Source organism: Eulemur rufifrons, chromosome 3 (assembly GCF_041146395.1).
Source record: "Eulemur rufifrons isolate Redbay chromosome 3, OSU_ERuf_1, whole genome shotgun sequence".
NCBI lineage: Eukaryota > Metazoa > Chordata > Mammalia > Primates > Lemuridae > Eulemur > Eulemur rufifrons.
Genome location: NC_090985.1, coordinates 11,301,025 through 11,324,252, shown reverse-complemented (window position 1 = coordinate 11,324,252; position 23,228 = coordinate 11,301,025).

Genomic DNA, 23,228 nt, shown 5'->3' with positions numbered 1-23,228 from the left:
GTCCCCTTGAAGACCCAGGAAAGCATCTCTAGATCCCAAATAGTCTGCAATTCTTTGGTGCTCCATGAATACCCATGTACGTGGTTGGCTCTGGTCAGCTCTGAACAGCCCTGCAGAATGGAGAGATGGACGCCTTCCTTCTGGTTAAGGTGTTGATCCCTCTGCTTTATGCCAGGAAGAAAGTTCCCCATCGTCATTCAGAAGCGATTAATAAGGGTTTGGAGGCCTTTGAGAGAGATGCACAGGTGACTGGGGTTGTACGATACCCAGCCTCTTAGCACACTGTTGACCTCATTCACACACAGTCTTGCAGCACCGGCACCATCCAATTTGCATTCTAACGGTGAGGAAGGAGGGGGCCTCTTGGGAGCTTAGAGTGCATGGCAAGAATCAATTTCCCTCATTCCTGCAAATGTTCCCCCACCTGAACGTGGGCCCCTGGGGATGAAAGTGGAAACCCACAACCAAGAAATAATGTGTGAAGGTGCAGCGCTCATTTTGGAAAGGAGCCAAGGAGATGAACAGACCATTTGAAGAAGACAAAAGAAACAAATACAATAAATAGAAGAAAAATGTTCAACACCGCTGGTAATTTTTTAAAATATAAGTTGATACAATCAGATAACATTTTTAGCACATCAAATTGGCAAAATAAAAAATGATAATGGTCCTTTTCCTAGAGTCTGGAGAACGTGGCACTCTCCTATCCCATAGGAGGGAGTTAAAACAATTGCAATTTCCCTGGAAGCCAGTTTTGCTCACGTATCAAATCTCAGAACTACGAATATCCTTTGACTCAGTGATTTCACATGTATAAATGTGTGGTAGGAAATGATGAAAAAGGTACAAATATATCCCTACATATAAGGATGTTCACTAAATATCCAACAGGAGGAAGTTGTTTACATCAGTTATGGCATATCTAAGTCATGGGATAGTGTAAGCATATAGTAATTACGTGTTCATTGAAATGGAAAAAGGTTCAAAATATATGATTAAGTTTTAAAAGGGTTTACAAACAGTAAACGTACATTTTTTTAATTAACTCAGTTCATTCAAAAAGCATTCCTAAGCAAAAGGGATACATCAAAAATCAAGATACAGAGTTCCCTTTTATACAGATTGCATTTATTGGGGTGATGAGGTCTGAGAATTGGATAACAATAAGGTAAATTAGTGATAAAATTGTGAAATTGTGATAACTGCTATGTAGAAAATTCAAGTCACATAATAGAGATTTTAGACTGAAGTATGAATTCGTAGAAGGAGAAAGTCATGAGAGTTCTCCAGGTGGGGGAAATAGCTAGTGCAAAGGCCCTAGGGCAGGAGCAAGCTTTAGATGACATGTTTAGACCCAGCTGGGCCATGTGGCTAAAGCAAAGTGAGAGAGTGGCAGAGTGGCAGATGGACTCAGGGAGGGAAGACCACACTGAGTGGGACTTGGTAAACCAGGGTAAGGAGCTAGGATTTTATTCCACGTGCAGGGGGAAGGTATTACAGGTCTCAAACAGGAGGCATAAGCTCATTGATATTTCTATACTTCACTGCCGTTGTGTGAAAGATTTGAGAGCACAACAATAGAGACAGAGAGACCAGTCATTCACTGGGCAGCTGCAGCGGTCCAGGCAAAGCTCAAAGGTAGCTTGGACTAGGGTGGAAAGTAGAGATTGAGAGAAGTAGTCAGCATTTATTTTGGAATTAGTACCAATAGTATTTGCTAATGGGTTGAGGATTCCATGGTTCACAAGGCTGACAGAGCCCTCCAGAGCCCACCAGAAATACAATGGGCTTGTCTGTGGACATCGGGTGGATTTGCCCGGAGGTGACAGCACCACATTCATACTCCACTGGCTGCAGAAAGTGGAGCATGAGTTTCCTCTCCAGAGTGGAAGGTGTAGGTGTTTCTGCATTAAGCCTAACAAGCGAGGCAGGAGAAGGGACAGTAAGGAAAATAGATCACATGCTTGGTGGAAAATGCACTGGTTTGGGACTCAGATGGACATGGATTCAAATTCTGACCCTACCACTTGTCCATCAACTTGCTTAACTTTTGGAACCTCAGTTTCCTATAAAACGGGACCATGCATACCCACCTCGTAGGGTGGTTGTGAGGACTGAGGCAGCAGCTATAATAGATATAAAATGTGCCGGCAAGGGAGGAGCTCAGTGAATAATGGCAAAACAAAATCCAAGCAGATAAAGAAGTCAGCAAGCCTTGCCCCACCGCCAGGTCACCATGAAGGGAACGCAGTGTGCCAGCTGGTCCCAAGGTCTCTGAATTGTCCAGGCAGGCCTCTGTGGGTGCTGCGGTGGGGCCGAGGGTGTGCTCGCTGACCACATCCCAGCTGTTCTCCTGCAGCTGTGGTTGCCCAAACCCTGCAACTATTCTCATGTCTAAACCAGCCAGCAAATCACACAGTCAAAGCCTCGTGGAGAAGTCTGCTTTCTGGTCATCCTATTCTGTTGTCCAAATTCATGAAACCACAATGAAGTGTGTTGTTTGCTTTCTATTCCTGTGGCTGATAGTTTGCTTATTTAACCAAAAAACAAAAAACAAAAAAAAAAAAAAAGAAAGAAAGAAAGAAAGAAAGAACCCACTTCTTTTTGCCTTGATTATGTCCTTACCATGGGATTAGCAAACGACTGGCCTGTGGGAAAAAAAGGCTAAAGAGAAACATAATGAATTAATTAGGTTTCTTCTCTTTTCACGGGCACAGACACTGGGTTTTCAGCTTAAACACATGCACATACTACCAAGTATGGAAAACCGGATGATTTTCTCAGTGTGGTTTTGGGCTCCCTTCCAGGCTGAGCCCATGATGGTTGTCCAATCCACCCCCCACCCTTCCAGGTTTCTCTTCATAACTTTCCAGTCTCTGTAACAAGCATTTACCACCTCTGCCACTTTGATACACCTCCATTTCCCACCTTTGCGAAGCATTTGGGTCTTCCATCAGCCCCATACTTCTCAGTGTGCTCTTACCACCCTAGGTTATGCTCTCAGTAACATAGTCCAAGATGTAATAGAATCTTCTAGTTGGTCTTCTGCCTCCTGTCTCTCCAAACCCTCTTCCATTAACCACCTAATGTGCAGCTCCACTTAACATTATTCCTCTGCTCAACAACCTTCAGCGGCTCCCTACTGCTCATTCTGCAGCCAAGGAGCTCCACGATATGGTCCTATCTCATAAATTTGCTTAACACAGTTGCTGTCTCAGCATCCATTTTTAGGCCTGACATAAGTTGTTTGAAACCCAGTCATAGCCCATCACCTTCGGCTTAGTGAAAACTTTCCCTCCCTGTGTGGCTGTGTGTGATCCGGCCCAACTGTTGCTCATCTCACTGCCCCAAAACCTAGCACATCCCACGGTTGCTGATAACCATAAAACCTAACAGTCAACGCCAGAGTCATGGGAATAAGTTCTCCCCTTCACACGTGTTTTCTTTAAACTAGGCAATCCACAACCCCCTTGGGAAAGCCTAGGGGACAGTGCCCTAGAACTTCATAAATGCAAAGTCCCACAGGGGTCCTCTCTCTCTCTCTCTTTCCTTCTCTCTCCTCCCTTCCCTCTCTCCCCACCAGCTGGTTGAGCTCCCTGCTACCCCCACACTCCCCCTTGGCCTCTGAGGCAGCCCTAACCTCTCCAGGATCCTTAAGTAACAAGTTACTTCTGTTTCATGCATTTTGGCTTCAGCTCCTCACCGTGTCTCCCCTGAACGACACATCTGAACCTAACTTTCCCCCATCAGGGCTCTCCTAGAGTGGCTGTCTTGGCTTGTGGCCACTCGTGACAGACCTGGAGACCACATTAGAAAGAAACCATAACAATTAAAATCACAACACCCTAAACTCCCTTCTCCATGCCTCATCCCCTCTCTAGTACACACATTCCAGCTAGACCCAGTCACTCGGTGTTGAACTCACCTGCCTGGGGCCATCACCCACCCGCCTGGGGCCATTACCGTGTCTTTATGCAGGTGACTCCCCTGCCCGGGCTGCTCTCCCTCCTTCCCTATCACCCACACACTAAAATCAGATCCACCCATCAGAGACCACCTCAAGTGACAGCTCTTCCCTGAAGACTTTCCTAATCCTCCCACCCACCTTCCAAATCCCAGGACACTGGATTCCTCCTGTCTCTTGTTCCCCTCCGCCTCGAAGTGTCAACTCCAGAATGTCTGCGGGGCCTCCGGGCAGCAGTCTAGTTGGAAGGGAAGGCCAGGAGACTGGCCTTAGAGCAGCATCTGCACAAGCACCATATTTTACTAGAATTCTCTGGGGAGGGAGGTTGATGAGGACAGATAATGGAGCTGCTATGCCACACCCCCCTAACCCCAGCCTTGAGTACTATTTACTCTTTTCTTCCTTGCACTAGGCCGCAAGTGCCGAGGACAGAGGCTGAGTTCCTCCAGCCAGCGCCCACTGCAGGGTTGAGCCCGGTGCCTGACGTGAGGAGTAAGTGCTTGACACAAAATATCTCTGGGAGACATCCATCCTGGAGGGAAACGCAGCTTCTGGTCTGTGCAGAACAAGTTAGTCCCCAGCACCTCCTGTCTGCCCTTGTCGCACTAAAGCCAAGGGTGGGACAGTCAGTCTGTCCATCTTCTATAGGCTCCTATGACAGTTCCTCACCTGCTGCCCCTTTAAGCTGCCATTTTACTTCTGAACCTGAATTTGCCCAGAAAAATGTAACAGGCAGGACACCGAATCCAAAGTGCCGACCTGAGTGAAGAACAGGGCCTACTCACCCTCACGCTGTTTTGTCAGTTTCATCATGCTTCCGCTTTCTGAGCACGCACCCAGCGGGCGCCACCCCTCATCTGCAGCGGAGACAGCAGGTTGCTCCACACCCCGGCAGTACCCGCATTCCCTGTGCCGGGTGTGGTGCATCCCGGGAGAGCCTGGGCACACCAGGTGGCATCCAGGAGATCCCTCCTCACAAAAGGGAGGCAGGGAAAGAGTGACTGACTCCAGCTCTCCTTCTGTTGCCCCCTATAGGTGTGAGGCCAGATTTTCACCTCTCCCTTGGCAACTCTGCACATCGGACAAGAGAGAAGCTGATAGAGATATCGGTCTTGTACTGCCTTAGACATTCACTCCCCTCACCCTTGTTTCTTAATGTTTTTTTTTTTTTTAAACACTTGAACCCAGCTAAGCCTGTTTCCTGTTCATATTCATAAGGAACCCGGGCCCTTTGCAGTAAAGAAAGACAAGAATACCCCGAAGCTTTATGTTAGGAATGTTTCTAGATTGTTGGTTGAAAGCATGTACGTTTCTTAATTTGCACCCTAAACACACTCCACGGCCTCATTTAAATCCAAGTGCTCGTGTGTGTATTCCAACTGCCTGTGCAGAGTTCCAACTTAATCAAGTACTTAATGAGCAGCATTAATATTCGTTGTCTTCTCCGTGGGCGCCTGCACTCATCAAGGTAAATAGCTACTGGCCGCCTCCACCACCCATGGCTGAGCTAAGAATTGTCTGTTGTTATCTTGACAGTGGACTGTTTGTCCCCCAAGATGGCACAACCCTGTTGGGTGCTTTCCAAAGGCCTCGTTGTAAGAAGGCATGTTTCCACTTAAAGATCTTTTGACAATGGCAGGCCATTTGGAAGAGCAGTAAGAATTAAGAGTGTATTATCTGGGCGATATTCAGAGATTCTTGTAGTGTACCTATTACATGCCAGGCATGGCACTAAGTGCCAGGGATGCAGTGATGACCCCAGTTCCTGCCTTCATGATCCTTAGAGCATAGTGCGAGAGGCTGACACTTACAGAAAGGTCACCCTGATGAGTGCATTATTACAGAGTGAGATCAGTATTAGGACGGAAAGGCATGGGGTTTGAGGACTCCATATGGCGGGGAGGGGTGTTGGAGCTGAGCTATGAAAGATGAATTGGGGGACAAATTGGTTATTCACTGAATATTAGGGCAGAAAGACCCTCTCACCCCCACCCCAAACATGTAGCATAACTCCTCCATTCATAGATGAGGAAACAGACGCAGCAGAGCTAAATGACCCTGTCCAGATTAGACTAATTATAGAAACCAGCAATCACAATACTCAATCCCTTCCTGATAAATCACGTGAATTTTATTCATATCCCAGCTATAGATTACCCAAATACACTTGACAAATAAAACGCGGAATATTGAGTTAAAACCACATCTCTCAAAACCACAAGCATAAATAACAACTGTGTTTTAATGTGGGTGATACCTTTTCATTTTGCAAATCCAGAGTTTCATCATATCAATATTCAAGACAGATTGTCCTGTAAGAGCGGGAAGGTCATGACCCTGTCTAAAATGGACTGGCAAATCCCTCCCTCCGCGCAGTGCTAACTGGGGTGTGAGCTGTGTGTCCAGGCTGACTCCACGCCCCAGCTGGGGTTTCAGGTCTACGCAGGGCGATCGCGGTAGCTCTGTGCCAGGGTGCTTCCCTGGGCTCCCAGAGCCTCTGGGGATTTACCACCGCCGACGGGGCCGCGTTCTCGCCAGTGTGTGCATGCGCTGAATGATAAAAACATTCTTTTGAAAAGCCCGTGGGATTGCACTTGCAATCTGTGCGTGTGCGTGCAAAAGCGCAGAGCAAAGACTCGAAAGAACCGCGGCGGAGCACACCCCGGCCAGAGTTACCTCCGGGGAGGGGCTGCAACGGGGAGAGGATGCGCTATCATCTTCTTTTTACTCTAGACACTCCTGACTTGTGTAAAACTGTACGCACGAACGTATTCGTGTATTAGGCATGTAATACATATGTATTAATTTTTTCAAGAAGATTCTTAAAAATAAAATCTCAGCAGAACAAAGGTGCGTCTCCGCAGAGCGCAACGGCATTTGTCTTGGATGTAACTGCCTCCTCCAGAAACCTCAGAGGAACTCCCCCTCGATCACTGCCAAACTGAAGGTGCAAATGTGCGCTCCACGGCATCCCCGCGGGGCATTCGGAAAGTTGGAAGCGCCCCGGGGTCGCCGCACTTGCTGCCCGCGCCCCCTAACCCGAGCGTTTGGGGAAAGTCTCGACTTTCCGGCTGGCGTACTCCGCACCCACCCAACTGGTGCTGATGCGGGAGGGTGGGGCCGCGGCGGGGCGGGGCAATCCGAGCCCGCACCCCACCTCCTCTCCCGCCCCCGCCCTGCCAGCCCCGCCCGCGCTCGCCCCCCGCCCGCGCCCGGGGCGCCCGGCCCGCCCCCTCCCCTCCGCGCGCAAACGAACCTCGCGACGCCGCGCTGGGCGGCGGGCGGGGGCCGGGCGAGGGAGGGGGCTGGCCCGGCCGACCCACTCCGCAGTTGTCTCCCGAGCGCGGGCTGAGCCGCCCGAGCCGCTGGGCTGGGGAAGCACTGGTGGTTCGCTCCTGGGCCAGCTCGTCCAGGCGCTCGCAGGCATGCAGCCCGGGAGCAGGCGGCGCGCCCCGGGCCGCTGCTGAGCCGGCGGGGGCGGCGGGGACCAGCGCCAGCAGAGCCCCTCCCACCTTGCCCCGGGGCAGACGAGCGGCGCCCCGGCACCCCCTCTTCGCCTGCAGCCCCGCCAGCGCCACCCCCCGCGGGCCGCAGGGGCTCATGCAGCCGCCAAGGTAAGCGCGGGCCGGGAGCCGGGCGGACAGGGCTCTGACATCTCCAAGGCGCCGCCGACACTTGCCGGGGCCACGGAACTGCTTTGGTCTTCCCCAGCCCCGCGTCTCATCTTGCTCCCATCTTGCCCACATTTGGAGCTTTGCTGAGCCTCGATCGCTTTAGCTCTTGGCAGCAGGAAAGTTTTTGTGGTTTGGTGTTTGTTCTTTTTTCCTAAAATACTCTCCTCCGGGCAGCCGACCGCGCGCGTGGTTGGGCAGACCCGGCGCACGCCCCTTCTACTGTGTGCGGGCTGGGAGCTCCCTCTGCCCAGCGCGGCCACCTCCTCCTGGGGCGGGCCGCTCCGCCCGACCCACGGACCTCAGATGGAGCCGGCCACCTAGCTGTCCCGCCGTGAACCCCCATTGGACTGCGTCGCCGGGCCCCCGCCTACCGCCCGGCTGCGGAGCCGCTGGGCGAGCGCTTGTCCCCGGGGGCGTCGGCGCAGCGCACCGTCTGGGCTGGGGGCCCAGCGGCTCTTTGCCTGGGCTCGCGGGTGCGCAGGAAGGTGCGGGATTGAGTCGAGCGCTAACGGATAGGATTCTCGAGAGGCCCCGGCCCTCCTAAGTGGACTGGCAGGCTCGGCGGACAGCGCACGGCGACGACTCCGCCTGGCTCTCGCCGCGGCCATCCCAGAGTAGAGGGGGGCCGGTGGACAGGTGTGTTTGCGGGGAGGGCCGATGTGGGGGACGCTCGGATGCAATTCACTATTGCAGCTTATTAATATAATTGCATTAGATCTTCTCGGAGGTAGAATCACTTCTCCAAAATTGAGATTTTAATGCGAGCCTGTGAGCGGCTGTGGCGTGGCTTCGGAAGGCGTTGGATTGTTTATTTTGTAAATTGGGCATTTTGCGGAGGGACTGGGGGGATAGCGCCACCTAGAGGAAACGGCGAGCGGTGCGTTCCTCTCCCGCCCGAAGTTGGATGTTCTCAAAGTGGACTCGCGCGCGGGGCGGGGAGGCGGGAACGGCTCGCGCGTGCGGGAAAGAGCGGCTGTCCGTGCTTGTGCGGTCCAGCGGAGAGCCCCGACGCCCCGAGCTCAGCACGCCGAGCTCGCGGGACGGACTTGCGGGTCGTACCGAGTGGCATGCTCTCAGCTCAGGGAGCTCCATCACCGCCTCCATCTGGTTTTAGAATCTTCCAGCAAAAACATAACATAAAATGTTACCTGCTGTAAGAAGGTGCCCCTTCCTCAGACATCTGTCGTAGAAGTCTGGAAAACCTGTGCACAGACCTTGCGCTTCTCCCGTGCATCACAGACAGATGATGTCTCAGGTGGGTCCTGAGCCATGACCCTTAGAAAAGAGATGGGCTGTGCCCTGAAGAGCAGTGGAAGGAGAGCTGGGAAAGGGCCCCATGCCAATGTATACAGGAACGGCGTGGCTACCCCAAATGGCATTTTTTGCACATGCGAAGAAGGGGTGTCTTGCTGTTCTACCGCCACAGCAGGTGACAGGCAAGTCCCCCAAGGGACTTGATCTCCAGTTAACAACTGGGGTGTACCCTGCGGGATGGCAGGCGGAGCAGACAAAGGCTCTGGGTGGGGCACCCACACATCCAGGCGGGCTCCAAGTTCCCTGAGGCTGGTTTTTGCTGCCACCTTCCAGGCCAGATAATATTAGCAGTGAGCTGAGTTCTCCTTGTTCTGAAGGGCACACTGGTTCCTTGTAGAGCAGTGTGGGGTTCTATTTGTGTGCCCCCTTGAGACCCTTTGGGCTTTGGTGGTAGTGAGGGGGGTCCTACCCACCTTTTTCCGACAGCCCTGCTTTTATTACTTCCCTTCTAGGTGACAGGCAGGTGCTTATACCCCAATTAGACATGTGTTAATAAAACACTGGTGGTTTGTCTGCCTCCGCGCCGTAGTCTCATTTAATAACCAGAATTGTGATAAAAAGAGGTCTTAGAGTAGCTTGGCATCTTATTCAAGGAGGGTATCTTTGTTGCTAAGAAAGCTCTGTCAGCTTTCTCTCCTTACAAACCTCTCCCAGGGCGTGACTTGCTGCCTCCCCACGTGTTTGGTAATAGAGGAAGGAGGCCTGGGAAGCCCCTGTTCCATGTGATCCCTTGGTTCTGCTCTTCAGCAGCCCTGTGTGAGGCCAAATGCAAGAATTCTTAGATGAGGAGATGCAAAATGAATAGGGAATGAGCATAGAATCCCCGACATTGGGACAGGGAGCTTTCAAGCCACTCTCACGGGGATGCTCACTGCCCCTGGGAAGGAGGAAGGAACAAGTACCAGTATTTTCATTTCTCAGAAGAAGAAACCGATGGCCAGAGAGGTGAAAGGGTATGGCAAGGGTTCTGTGGATCTAAAGTGTTTTTATTTTTATTTTTTAACAACCTTGCTACCGAATGAATTAAGTTGAAGCACTTGCTTTTACCAAGTATGGTCACAAAATGTGGTCACGCCTTTAAAGCATGCAGTGTAAACATGAAAGGAGCTATGGTCACCGATCTGCCAAGAAGTCAGCCATCCAGGGAGAGAAACAGGAGGTACCCAAGTGAAACTGAGCAAAAACAGCCAAGGATCATCAGAAACCAGTGCTAATGGTTAGTTCTGTGAAATGAAATGGCACTAACCCATAAAGGTAATTGTTCTAGAACTTGATTTATAATATCCCAAAGGTACGTTCAGATAACTTTTAAGTGTCTGAAGTATTCCTGTGGCTCTTTATGAGAATGGCTTTGCTTTTCAAACAATATCCATTGTTTAGTCATTCAATAAACTTAACTGAACATAAGTTTAACCCAAAGAAAGGTGGCTCCAGGCTTTCCCATCTGTCTGGTATCCAGCCCTGTCCAAATGACAGGCTCCTCTTTTTCTTACTTTGACCGAATAGCAGCTCAATTTCAGCCTCCCTTCTCTTAGCAACAGAGCTATAAAGGAGCAATGAACAGGGCAGTGGAAAAAATTAAGGACTGCCTCACCCAAATTGCATACAAGGCCAGGGAGAAGTCAGTTTCCTTGGTGACAGATGAACAAATGAACATCTTTGAAAGGATACCCAGTTTCTTAGCCAGGTCTGTCCTGTAAGTAGAAAATGCCATTTCATATAAGAACCCAGGAGCCAGGGGGCAATAATGCCCAGCGAGGTGTGAAACTATAATTCTAAGGGCAAGAAGAAGAAGGAATTTTGAAATTTGGGCAGAAATTGACCAAATAAATGCAAATATCTTTTATAACCCCATTTTAAAAATTTTAAGTCACTGCTAGTTGATGAACATAAAAATGTACTATGTACCTACCCAACTTAGAAAATTATCATATCCAGATTACTACAGTAAAGAATGCAAGTATGGCAAACACAGTTTATGCAGAGAATAATCATATAATTGCTGATTGGATTCACTTCTCATTTTTTTCCAATTGCTTGTTCAAAGCAATGTTACAAGGTACAGAACTTTTAGAAATCAAGATACTAGATTTGCCAGCATCTGAAAATCAGGCCAAAACTTGGAAAACAAAAGATTCTGTCAACTACCTGGTAAAACAAGGCCAATTCCCATAGATTCTGTGTCCTCCAGGGGCCAAAGCAGAGATCAGGAGATGTGAGTAAAAATACTCTAAAATTTGTTGACTTCTATCTCGTTAGGACTTTTTAGTAGCTACCACCTGTTGTGGTTTCTCCTTATATATCATTTTTTCATCTTCATAGACTCTAAGATCTCACGGTCTTTGTAGCAGCTTGCCCTGACTGACAGCAACAATTTATCCTGTTTCCTGATAATACTCCACTCTTCTGTCCTTGTAAACAGAGATATTTTAAGTCCTTAGTAAGAGTTTCAGTACTAGTACTTTATTCTTAGTACACTTCTTGAAGATGTATGCAAACCATTTTCATCCTCTGTAGGTGTTCTGAAGAATTTTCTCCTTGGTGATGTCTGTGAACAAGATTAGGTAGAAACATACACAGACTTACTCATGATGGCCTTCTAAACATCCGTCACGTTCTAAGCCTTGTCAGCTACAATGCAGACACTACTTTATAATTCACTCTCCTTTTAGACTTTTATACATTTCCCAACTGACCTGTATCATGATGTGTCTCTTCGCTGCAGATTATCTAGCTAAATAACACAGATCTAATTGTTTAAGGTGCTTTCACAAAGTTTGATTCACTCTATCAAAGTTTGATCCACTGGTAAGACTATAAGACCTTGCTAGTTGCAGGGATACCGTATTACCTGTTGAAATGCTGGCTCTCAGAGAGGCTTGCTGTCTGCCAGGCAAATGCTGGACCATCTTAGTGACATAGAAAATTTGTTGCCAGTGTGCATTTTCAGTGCTTGACAGTGGCATTGTGAAGAATAGGTTGCTCTTGCAAGAACATATCCATTGAACACTTGCTTCTTCCACATAGGGTATATTCTGGTTGTCAGAAGAGCTCACAGAAATGCATATTTCATTTAGAGAATCATAAAAGTTACAGAGTTTCCCCAAAACAACTGTTACCTTGAGAAGAAAAATAATTAATATTTGGAAGTTTGGGTGTATAATGTGCTTTCATTTACTATCTTAAGAAGGTACAGTGTAAATAATGCATAGATTTTTTTAATGCATTTGCATTTTCTTAGATGGGCTTCAATTTAATTACACAAATGAGATAAAGCAAAAAAAAAAAAAAAAAAAGACGCATAGCTTAGAGGCTGGGCTCACCTGTACATGTTAGGAGGTTCGTGATGCCATTCCCTCTCAGGCCATCCCTGCTAAGAGCCCCTCACTGCTAAGCTTGGGCAGGTCACTTTTGTCCCAGAACATGAGACTCATGGGAGTTTAATTTGTTTTGTTATACATCAGTCAGCACAGCTAAAATAGTTTGACATTCAGATTTCAGAATACTGATTTCAAAATGCTTCTCTTTGCTGTCCTGAAACACACTTGGTTTTGTGTCTTTGGATATCTCAAGATCCCACGGCAAAAAAAGCTACATGCCACTTTCTTATGCTATGAGAGTTGTACATTGCTTTTACTTTTCTCTGCTAGGAGCATGCTGAGAAAGCAGAACCCTGAGCTCCGGGTGTCTGATTTCTTCATGAGTAAATGGATGCTACTGGCAGGGTCTACTGACTCCAGCCTGGTAGGGAACATACTTTCCCCACAAGCCTGGGCCGACAGTCAACAAGAACAAGGCAAACCCAAGCCAAGCTGGTGCCCTGGCCCGCCCTTTCCGGGTCAATGACCGATCTCTAAAGGCAGAAACCCATCTGGCTGAAAACTTGAGATGTGGTCTGAGTGGCCCGTGGCCTGAAAGAACTGCAGATAGATTGCTGCTGTAGATAGATTTGCCTAAACATCTTCCCGTCGTCCCGTTGTTTAGGTAAATCTATTTAACTGGCATTCGGAAGCTAAGTCCAAGTGAGTACTCTATGAATACTTGACCTAAAAAATGTCATTTACCATACAAAAGAGGAAAAGAATTCTATAACAATTTTAACTTCCTAAATTTTGGGGGGAGATAGGGGAGATTGTCAGGGAAATTTTTCTTTTCTTAAAACATTTTTATATTTTTGTGAATGTCTGGAAAACAGTGTATCTCTAAACATACTCCCATTTCTAATGCGTGATCCCTTATTATACATATGGGGCATATTATTGGACTCACAGAAAAAAATAAACCCCTGGTGAGGATGAGAAGCAGCTGTGGTTAGTAGGAAAAATGCTGAACTTGGCATCTTAAGACCTGGGTTTGATCTCTGCTCGGCCATTTATATGTATGGTGTCCTTAAGTCACTGAACCACCCAGTCTCATTTAAGAAATGGGAATGGTTGTGCCCATCACATAGTTAAGACAATTCTATAGTTATATGGGGTCTTTTTCTTACAATGGGTGCTCACCAGGCATTAAGTATAACTGAAAATGCACTTAGAATTCACCCAAAAGCCAAAGATAGCTAAGAGTCCCTGCAGAATTCTGCAAATTTCCCCCCAGTTCCCACACATAGAAAGGCTCTAGCAGAATCTGGTGCATAATAGGTTCTCTATTGTAATCCAAACAGTAGTTCTTGCCCATAATATAAAACTAATATTGACAACTACTTACCAATACTTACGCAGGCATCTGTTCTAAGTGGGTTATTTTTGTATTAACTCATTTAATCCTGACAACAACCTTCTGAGGAAGCTACAAGTATATTCCCATTTTACAGATGAAATAACTGAGGTTTAGAGTCTGTGTTCAGCCTACATGTTCTTAGCCAGCAGGCTATCTTGCCTCTCTAATGTAAAAGTGAAGGAATTCCCTCACCCGTCAACAAATTTAAGAAAGGAAACAATGGTAGTGGATGAGAATGTCATGTAAAGTGACACATTTGTTCTTTCTGGATTGGCGCCTTTCCCCACTTCCCATCAGCTGGGGATCTTCTTTATTTCAGCTTTGCATTAGCCATTCTAAACAGTTTTGAATTTGATGAATAACTTGGTTATCTGTTCCTCTTGCTAAGTGTCTATGGTATTTGTGCTTGGCACCAAATTGTTCATTAATCCAAATACTTCAGCTTTCTGCTGGTGGAGAGAGAGAGAGACACAGATTCACTGTCAGTTCAAACAGTTGCCATTTGGTGGATAAATGGTTCCAAGCCGGTTCTTCTCCCAAGAATTTACTAGAATGGGGAGAGGTAAATGCTGTGTGGTCTGTTCTCCATTACAGGAACCTGGTATGTCTTGTGTGTGGGTACCCGAAAGCTGCTTGAAAACTACAGGGGGTTACCAGATGTCTCTGAGGTGTGGTTTCAGGTATACCATAGTATTTTTGGGAATTACTACTGAAGAATTTCATGCTGACACTAAATAAATGTGTCATTCTTCCAATAACATTTCCTACTTGCTCAGCAACATTTTCACTTGGGGAATGCAGAATAGTTACAGATGAGGTTCCTCTGGGTCAGGTGTGGGCAAGGCCAGTGAGTTACAAAGCCAGCGGCAGTTCACTTATCCTTAGAAACAGGGGACTCTGGAGCTTAGAGACCCCGGGGGGCAGCCAGGCCATGATTCTGCAGATTGAGAAACTGAGGGGTTAGAGATTAGACAAGACGTGATCGGGCCACACAACTGGAGGGGAGGATGTGCTCAAGCCACACAGCTCTCTCTTTCCCCATACTCGCTGCGGTGTCTTGAAAGTCTCCATCTCAACACTGACAATTAAGCAGTTCACAAATGCTGTTGCTTTTGGACTGGGCGTTGTAGGCAGAAGAATCTGCAAGCTGTAGACCAGATAGTAGGTGTGATCACAGTCTCAGACAAGAGTTTGAAGAGGAAAGTGGGGGAGAGACTTTCCTTATGAACCAGTTATACACCAGCTATGGTCCCAGTAGGAAGAAATGGGAGAAGTGGAAAAAGAAACATGGCAGCTCCAGGAGCTTTCTGAGACTCTTGGAAGTCAAGAAGGACAGGTGTGAAAAGACAGAAGGAGGGGTGTGAATCCAAATACCATGGAAAATGTCCCAGAAACTGCTGGCAGATCACTGGGAGGGCTTCTACCCAGCCCACATTGAGGCTGGGAACAGAGAGCAAGGGAACACAAAAGGAAGGGGTAGGGTTGATGGAGAGAAAACTGAAAACTCCGTGCCTGAGAAGCAGCCATGAGCTCATCAGAGGTGGCATGGCAGCCAGGAGTCACCCAGACCTGCCTGCACCCCACCGTGTCACCAAGCCAGCCGGGTGATCTCCAGCAGGTTACTTATCTTCTGCAGTATAAGTTTGGGTAAATGTAAGTTGTCTGATTTCCAAATGAGAAGGCACAAAGTATGTGTCTCTAAAGTGGGAATCAAAATCCAGGAAGAGGAGAGATGTCACTGTTTAAAGACACTTGGCATCCCCGGGACTGTTTTATTTATCAGTCTGTCTGTATATGTACGTGTACCTCTCCTTTGAGTTGGTGAACTCAGCTCTTCTCTGACTACTTAGCTCCTGCCACATCGGAGGGGCTCCTGGAACTATTTCACTGAGAGAGAAAATAAAACAGGAAATACCCACTGGGGAGGGAGCATTCAGAAGGTTGCTAACAGTTTTTGGTAAAATTATCAATAGGTTAAATAGACAGATAAGATTGATTTTATATGTGCTTAATATGCACATAGAAACATCTGGAAAGATGCACATGAGACTGTTAACAGTTATTGCCTCCAGGGAGAGTCATCTGATTTATTTAATAGGAAATCGATTTTTTTGACATGTGCATATATTACTGTTTCAATTTTTAAAAAATAATTTTAATGTTAGATTGAAGGAAACAGAAAGCCCAGAAAATTTGTTCTCCCAGCATTTTCTTTTCTCAGAAATCCCTTTTCTGTCTTCTCAGCACAGCAAATACATCCATGCCTGTCATCAGGGATGTGCTTTGGAAGGTCCCGAGGGAGACACACCATGCACATGTCCCAGGCCGGGCTGCTCCTCCAGGCCCTGAAAGCTGTTCCTCTCATGGGACTCATGTGCAGGAACACTAACCCATGGGCAGTCTGATGTAGACTGTCTAAGAGGTAAAATCTTGACAGAGGTTGTTTCCGACAGTGTGAGGCTGATGCTAATGGAGAAAAGCTCTGTGGGTAATGGAGACGTCACCAAACCAAACTGCCCATCTGGCACTAGTGACGTCACGCTTTGCTGTCAGTAATTACCTACAGAGACCAAGTGTCAGCGTTTTTTGAGAGGTGTTGTCCCAGTTCTTTGGCTCCTGGCTTGGAAGAATCACAAGCCGGGCCGGTGCCACGGAGTGGTGACAGACAGGAGCAACTCACCCAAGCAGCTTTTATTGCAGGCTTTTCAGCATAGAATAGAAAGCAAAAGTACATTTCCTGCGGGGAAACGGGTCTGTCTCCCAAAGTGGAGAAGACGCTGAGGTCTTACTACACTTCTACTTTTATGTCTACACCTTATGATATGCTAAATAGTGGGCAGAATATTCATTACTTTCTTGGGAAAAGGGTGGAGAATTCTTAGAGCCAAGGGCCCTCCCCAGTGTTATCCCTATAGGGTAACTTCCAGGGGTTGCATGATGATTATAAACTGTCATGGCGCCGATGGGTGTGACTTTTACTGTGCTAATGTATGTTAATGGAGAACAGGTTATAGTTGGACATGAGCTCCTAGTTTCTGCGCATGCTCCTGGCCGGGAAAGGTCCGTAACCGCAAGTTCCTGCTGTTGCGGGTTAGGTTCTAAATGCTCATTGGCCGCCTCATTTTTGCCCCCCTCCTCTGTTCTTGTGGTTAGCACTGCCCACCTGCACCTGCCCCTAACACCGCCCATCTCCAGAAGCCGCACCAGCTTTGTAAAGGCCCGTGTTAATTTGTGGTAAGAGCATGGGAAATAATCTTGGGGCTCCTGAGACGCCACATAAACACCCCTCTCATAGTACCCATCACTCTGTGCTGAAATTCTTTGTCCTCACATTTGACTCCCCCAGCGGGCTGCCCAGAGCCAGCCGGGACTATCTGCTGCTCTTCTCAGAACTGCCCCAAACCCAGCTCAGAGCCTGTCCCAGAGCCAAGTGCTCCGTACTTGTTAAATGAGCAAAACAGAAAAACAATTAAGAAAGAAATAAAAAGGATTTGCCTTGTGCGGGAAAGAAAATGTTACAAATCTGATAATGCACATTTAAAGACTTGTCTAGGAGCGACCAAAATTTGCTAATGTGTTTTAAATCCATATGAAAGAATTCAAGTAGGTGGTGAGATACTTACTCCGTTTCTAAACAGAGCTATTGGACTGTCAGGGAAATGTGTGGTTTTTACAAAAAAAAAAAAAAAACTATTAAAATACTAGAATAAGATGTATATGTTTTAATTACTAAGAAGCAGCGTCCCTCGTGGGGAGGGAGGGAGCACCAATACAAATGAAATAGCGTGTACACACAGAGAGAAGGGAGCCCCAGATAATTAAGGATGGCAGTGACGTCCTGGTGTCTAGAATGTCCAGCTGTCCTTCCACATGGTGCCTGTGTCCACGGGAGCACACACTGTATCTCCCACCCACAGAGGGGGCCCACCCACCTAGGAAGGGTCATTTTTAATAGCTGCTTTGGTGGAATATATACTAAAAAGTACTATCATTAAGCACGCTTTCAAGTTCCAATTAGCTGGACGAAGCACAACATACTTTCTGAAAAGAGAACATGAAACCAGACCAATCTATTAGCATTCTTTGAGGAGGGAGATAGGGGCCTGGAGACGAGGGAGAAACCCAGGGATGAATTATGTTTAGACTTTCAAAATTCCTGCTGATGAAGTTTCACCCCAAAGGTCATTTACAATAGTGAGTCGCTCCAGCACATGGGGGGAAATCGCCACCACGGACCGGAATTATCCTCAGACAGGAAACAAAAAATAGGATAAACAGGTACTTTTCTGGATGAAGAATTATTAACAGTGGGGATCCCCCAGGATTGTGGGTATGCCCAGACTTAGTTTACATTCACATGGATTATCTGAAGGAGAGGAAGCTCAGATGGTTCCAGGCCTTGGGATGAAATGAAGGCTCTGCAGAGATGGCAAACAAATGGTGATTAACTGCAGGATGAGCTTATGAGTGAGCGAGAAAATGCATATTAAGCTTTTGCAGGCACAAGTCTTAGTTAATGCATTTATGAGAACATAATCCAAATTACAAGAAAAGGGACTCTGTCCAGTCTGTTTATAGCCACAAAAGGGGATCCTGGGGGGTCTTTGCAAGACATTTGGTTACTAAAGGCCACTCAGGACCAAGTGTTCAGAAGATGCTAAAATGCTACCAGAAATGGTACTGGGAACCAAGCCGAAAATAATATTCCACCTGGGCTATACCCAAACCAGGCCATTTTGTTACCTTCCCCTCGAGAAAAATGCCTCACAGCTATTTAAGGGTGAGCAACATAGTCTCCCGGGGCGTTTCACGAGAGGCTGTGCTCCTTTGTTCCTTAAGAGCTCTAGTGCAGAAAGATGAAGCCAGAAAAGTGATATGATCAAAGTCTATAAAGCTTTGAAGGTTATGGAAAGAGGGAACAAGGACTGGTTCATCAAATCTGAGATGACCAGACCCCAGCGTAGCTCTTGAATTTCGAAAGAGGAATTTGAAGAATAAATTAAAAATAAGGATTAATTCCCACTCTTGAGTTGTAAATTGTTAGTTCTTCAAAACATGGTCTAGGCAAACATTTTTCAGGAGTTAGGAGCACGGGAGGATGCTCAAAAAATTTTGCCAAACTCTTGGCCAATAAACAAATGATGGATTGAGAGCCATTGGCAGCGTATCCCTACACTTCCAGCATTGGCAAAGATCCCCAGAACCAGTGTTGAATCATTAGCTTCCTCCATATTAGACAGCGTTCTGTTATGACAAGTGAGAGAAATCTAAAACCAGTTTCAGCAAAATAAGGAACCTTGTGGGCTCCCATAGCTGGAACAAGTACTAGTGTAGCTCACAGGTGCTCAGGAAGAGCCACAGGGGGAGTCCCGTGCTGAAGAGTGGCTTGGAGAGGGTCGGCCTTGAAAATACCCATCATTCCCCAGAAAGCTGGCCAGATAAAATACAACTTAAGTGAAAACACTATGACAGCTCTTCAAATGCAGCCTCAACCCCCAGTACTCATAAACACTTCCCACCAGATTGCTACCCCTAAACCCGTCCTATGTTGGAGAACTGAGGCTTTCCCTATAACAACAGTCGCAGGAAAGATTCTGATTGATCTAGCTTGGGTCACATGCCAATCACTGTTTTATTGAAAGTGATTGTTATCTGTCTTGCTTTGACTTTAAGCCCAAGGGGCATAAACTGATTGACTTGGTCTGGATCTTCTGTGCACCTCCCAGGAGGGAGGAGGGCATGGGCCTGAGATTGATGGGACTTAGAAACCCAGCTATTCCCCTATACTTTAGGAGAGCACCTTAAAAGTGCTGATGCCCAGGTTCTGCCCCCAGAGTTTCAGACTCAGCTGTTTTGGAGGGGGGCCTAGGCATCTGTATTATTTTTAAATCCCCACGCTGGTCTCCCAAAAAAATAGCCCCACCCACCACCTCTTGAGGCCTTGGGTAGGGCTCCCAGGAGCTTCACAGGCTTTCTCCAGCTCTTGCTCTGTTTCTGCAGCTTCGCCTCTTTCTCCTACAGCCGTACTCCAGCGTTTGCAGATCCTCAGGCAAGCCACACCTTGCACATGCCGTACTCGGTGCTCCTTCTACCTGGAGTTCTCTCCCTGCTCCTCCCTCCTTGACCACCATCTTCCCCAGCACACAACATACTCCCGCACGGGGACAACATCCCTCCCCTCCCTGCATCCCAGGCTGGGCTGGAGGCCCCTGGTGCTTATGTTCTGTGTCTCCCCTGACAGAGTCTGTGTTATGCTTTATTGAAAGTGATTGTTAAGTCATCTGTCTTGCCTTGACTTTAAGCCCAGTGGGGACTTGCTCACCGTCATTGGAATGAGTGGCACACACAGCACGCCAAGCACAGGGTTCGCAGTGCTCAGCTCTGCATTTTTGAGCCAGTTATTGGGTGAGTACTTCTGCTCGCTCAGGCTCAGTTTCCTCATCTGCAAAATGAGGATGATAATAGAAGCTACCTTAGCTGCAAGTGTCTAGAAAGGTACTTAGCCAGCACCGGACACAATATAAGAGCATATCAAAATATTAGCCATTATTTCAAAAGACACACTACATTTTCAGTAAAGATCCTTCATCACTTGTCTTTTTCTGTTACCTATTTCTACCAGCAATTCAAAGACAGGGGCTGTCTTATTTATTTCTTTATCCCCCAAGGACTAGCATGCAGTACATCCTGAATGGTATATTTATTGACTGATGACTCAGGCCCTAGATTTGGGAACATTCTGTTCTTACCCAGAAGTAGGAAAAGTTAGCGTCCTTGACCACCACTGCCCCTGGGAGGGCTTCAGCCTTCTGCAGAGCCCTTCCTTTCAAAATGCCCCTGACCCCCCACCAAACAGCTACCCACAGAGTGGAGAGGGAGAGAAGGTGGGGGGGGGCATCAGCAGTGGGGCCTCCACAGCCAGGGCTGAGGAAAGGAAGCAGGAGCTAAGCAGAAGGTCTCTATTCCAAGGCCTCGGCTGCAAGTTAGTGGAGAGAACATAAGTGGTCAGACTCTATGGGGCTATTTGTTTGAAGTCACCTACACTTTGAGTTAAGTGCGTTTCTATGGCTAATGGAGTGCTGAGTTCTAAAAACCCAACATTTTAAGAATTTCTGGCTCCTGCAGAGAGTTGAGAAGTTGTTAAAAAGTTGGTTGGTCTGGCCAATGTAGACAGATTCCTCAAGGTCAGCACAACCCCATACTGCTCTACTTGGGGCTAGATTTCTCATGATAGTCTAAACTGTGCGGTGGCCAAATCCCCGCTTTGAGAATGTCACACATTTCTCCTCATGAGAAAAACGCCCTTTGCATCCTTTTCCCAAATTACTTGCTTATGGAGACCCATAAGACTTGGGTCTCCTCCCGAATGGCAGCCAGTCCCCTACCAGGACTCTGGGGACCTCCCATGGCCCAGTGCCTCTTCCAAATTGTATTCTGTTGCAGTCTTGGGCTGACAGTATTATCAGCCTGTCCCTTACAGATGAACAAACTGAGATGTAGAGGTTAAAAGTCCTGCTGCCAAAGGTCCACTCTTGGGCAAGGGAAGGGCCTGCTCTCAGGCCTTCTGCAGGCTGCGCTCTCTGCTGGATCCTGCGCCCTGGTCTCTGACCGCAGATGCTGCCGCAGTGATGGTGGTTCATGACTGCCCAGGAAGCTCGGAATGCTAATGATCCCGTCTTTCTCATTAGCTAGAGAACTAGAACTAGCTGGTGAAAGGCAGAATCCAGCAAATGGTGTTAATTGGTGGCTCTCAAAGGTGAAAAGGCCACCGGGTGCCCCTGCCATCTGGGTCTGGCTCGGTGCCTGCTCAGCGTTGGGGGCAGCTACTTTCCAGTAGCTGCCGTCCTGTGATTCTGCAGGTGACAGAGTCGGGTTGGGCCCAAGGGGTGGCCAGGGTTGAAAAGAAAACCACTTGAGACCTGGATTTTGAGATGGTAGGTTTGCACTGGAGCATTTTGCAAACTGGTACCTAAAATAAACCTCGGTTTGGGGGAACAATGATGAGACAGAGCCTGTTGATCTGAGACCTGAATATTGGAGGTAAATAGGGTGGCACCCCAACTCTGAAGAACAGCTGAATCCATGGCACTTTGACCTAAGGAAACAGCAGCTTCCTGCTGCCCCACTGCACAGCACAGCAGGCTGAGGCATTGGTCCCTTTCTTACCTGTTTTGTGGAAGCAGGATTCAGAAGTCTTGCTGCCCAGGTGGCGACCTCACAGACGTGGGGCCTCCGTCCCTTTCCTGGAGGCTTGACCTTCACTGCCCTCCTCTCCTGGCAGGCGGAGTCCCAAATGCGGGCGCAGCCCTGCAGCCTGTGTGGCCGGCAGCAAGTGAGGACGACCATAGTGCTCAAGAGAAACATCTAAATTGGATAAAAACCCAAACTTTTTTTTCCCAAAGAACCAGATGGGCAGGCTTGGGAGTAAGGGGTGGGGGGCGGGGGGAGAAATTGGTTGGACTGAAAACACTTGCTCTGGCCTATTTGTGTTTCATCCAAAAGATGTTTCTCAGGGGGAGTTGCCAGTCCCTGAAATATCACAGCAGCAGAAGAGCTGCAGGGCCTAGGGAACCTTGGGGAAGAGACGTTTTTGTCCTAGAAAAATAAGCGACCGAGTTAAGAAACGTCACCACCCTGAAGCCCTCTTAAGAGCAAGACACTGGAGGCTTTGCGGACAGGGCCAAATGGCCGAGAGGGACCTGGGACCACCGTAGCCACGTCCCCATCCCCGGAGTGGCAGCTGTGCCCGGGGTGGCAGGGTCAGGCCCTTAGGCGCCCGACTCGGGGCACAGCCTGAGCAAGTCCCCAGGAAGCAGCGAGGTGCTTGGAGGACCTGGGAGAGGCGACCGAGTCCAGTCGGGATGGGCGGACGGAGCCGCGGCGGGCGGGAACCTCGAGGTGTGAGGTGCGTTGGTAGCTGGGATCCAGAGGGGCCATCCTGCCCAGACCCCGACAACCTGGCAGCGGATTTTTCAGCCTCCTGCACTGGGGACACATATGAGTGAGAAAAATGAGCCAGGGGATGTCAGTGGCGGCTTGGGGACGGCTGTCTGGTTGGAAAGGAGGGCAGGGGCTCATCTCCAAACACAGTTTCTACTTGGATTGGACTTTCGTGGAGAGGGTTAAGGGGGCGCGCTGCCGCCCGTGTGCCCTGCGGGGCCTGGCCGCCCCAGGAATGCTGGGCCTCTTTCCGAGGGCAGCCGCGCGAGGCCCGGGAAGCTGGGGCGCGCCCTCCGCTCCCGGGCCCCGGTTTCCCGAGGTCCTAGCGGCAAGCGCAGCAGCCGGGCGGCCTCGGTCCCCGCCCGGCCGCCTACCCCAGGTCCCCCCTCGCGCGCGGAGCTGAAACCCGAGCGCCAGGGGCGGGGCGCGCGGCGGCGGGGGCGCGGGGCGCCTGGGCATTGGAGGGGAGCCGGGTGATGGATGGCGGGGCGGGGCGCGGGCGCGGGCGGGGAGAGGGAGCGCGCCGGGCGCCCGCGGCCGAGGTGGACCGAGCCTCCCGGCTCGCTGCTCCCGCCGGCGGAGCGAGGCTGCCCTTTCTCCGCAGCGTGATTTATTTT